The 1,780-nt window shown below is 43.1% G+C and overlaps 1 pseudogene; it reads right to left on the reverse strand.

The window, feature by feature from the left end:
• Positions 1–248: 248 nt before the first annotated feature.
• LOC143640943 (vacuolar protein sorting-associated protein 37A pseudogene) lies at positions 249–1,531 on the reverse strand (annotated as a pseudogene).
• Between the last annotated feature and the right edge of the window lie 249 nt (positions 1,532–1,780).

Genomic DNA, 1,780 nt, shown 5'->3' on the forward strand with positions numbered 1-1,780 from the left:
GCAGCAGAACTTAAATATATGATAGTTTATCAACAATAAATAAACATTTTTAGTGCAAATAGTGCAGAAAATTTTCTCAAAGCAAAGATCATAGCAAGTATTTTGATCTATACAAAATCAGTCTATGTTCTGTATACAATCTATATAGTATATCGGTGAATTCAGCCCCCATAATGAAATGCCAATTTGCAAATCATAAATATAAAACAATGTGCTTAAGTTTTATGTCTCATTTTTCTCTTGGCAGTTTATGTTTTCGGGAAAATGTATAGTGGAGCATGAAATTGGCTGTGCATTGCTATCACCTGTTGAAGTTTATCTTCCTTGGCTCTTCTAACAGTGGCAAATTGTTCTCTTTTCCATGAAGCTACTGAGAAAATCGTCTATTTCAGTTTTTCCCTCCAAGAAATCTTCAGCGATATTATCAGATTCTTCTTCAGCTTCATGTGCAGCTACTTTCAATCTTGCCTGCAGGGCTCTTGCACTACAGCTCTCACTAAGTTCATGCTGCCTTTGCATCTTCTTTTCAAAAGTAGATTTCATTTGTGTAAGTAATTCATACTTATCTAAAACAATCTGCCTTTTGGCTTCCAAGCTAGGTTCCAAAAGGAGATTTTTTTCTTGCTAATTCCTCGATACTTTTTACTAAGTCATCCTTGTCTGCAATAATTTGTTTCAATTGAGGCAAAGTCAGGAACTGTTCTAGTAATACTTCCTCTTGTTCATTCATACCTGTGAGTTGTGATAAACTTAATTCTGAGAGTTCTGGAAATGTATCCGGAACATCTGGCATCTTATAACCAAAACCATTCTGACTTATCGGAGCTGAAGTGTCCGTTGTGGGAAAAGGTAATGGCATACTTGAAAGGACACCAAATGAAGGAGCAGCAGGCTTGGCTGTGGTATAACTTGTTGTTGAAGAAGAAATAGCATCAGCAACAGACAAAGAGGTGATATTCCTGTTAGCTTCTTGTGGAGGATATGGAGAAAGAAATGGAAAGCCCTGAGAAGCATAAGAAGGCATACCTCCTGGGTTACTGTACAGGTATGGAAATGCTGTTGAAGCAGGAGCTAAAACTGGGGGATTCTTCCAGAACTCATCCAACAGACTTTGAATAATTTTCCCAAGATCTGAATGCATTGTAAAATTGCTTACTAATGGAAAAGTAACATACACTCCTTGTTTATCCATTAAGTGATGTCTTATGGTGGATAACCACTGATCACTGGTTTTTCCTGAGGAAATTGTGGAGGAAGTAATATATTAATGTTAATAGTCAGATTGTGTAGTGAATGGCAATCTGTATTCCACATCTTTCTGTATTTCAGCTATACTGGAGTGTGAGTTCCGGAGGGACTCGATCAAGCGCTGCTTCTGCTGTTGGAGGCTGGTGAGGCCACCAGGAGAACCAGTCGCGGAGGAGGAGGCGCTCTTGGTTAGGGGAAAGAGCCAGCTCATCCTCCTTGGGTCCCCGGGCCCAAGGCCCTAGAAGGCTCTGGCCTGCTTCTCCCAGCTGCTCAACCCGGGCGTTCTCCAGCGACAGAGAAGCGGGCTGAGACGAGAGTGGCCTAAACGCTGGGGGGCCGCATCTTCACTAAGCAAGCCCGGCTGGCGGTCTCTGGGTTCTGGGGGACATGCTATAATGCAGTTAGCTGGAGAGGGGCAACGTGCCGCCCGGGATAGGCAGTCCTACCTTCGCCGCCCAGACGCCCAAACCAGCCAGTCAGGGATGCTGACCACCCAGCGCTCCACCACCCTAGCCTTCGTCCAACAGATTGA

This window comes from Callospermophilus lateralis, unplaced genomic scaffold, assembly GCF_048772815.1.
Source record: "Callospermophilus lateralis isolate mCalLat2 unplaced genomic scaffold, mCalLat2.hap1 Scaffold_79, whole genome shotgun sequence".
Lineage (NCBI taxonomy): Eukaryota > Metazoa > Chordata > Mammalia > Rodentia > Sciuridae > Callospermophilus > Callospermophilus lateralis.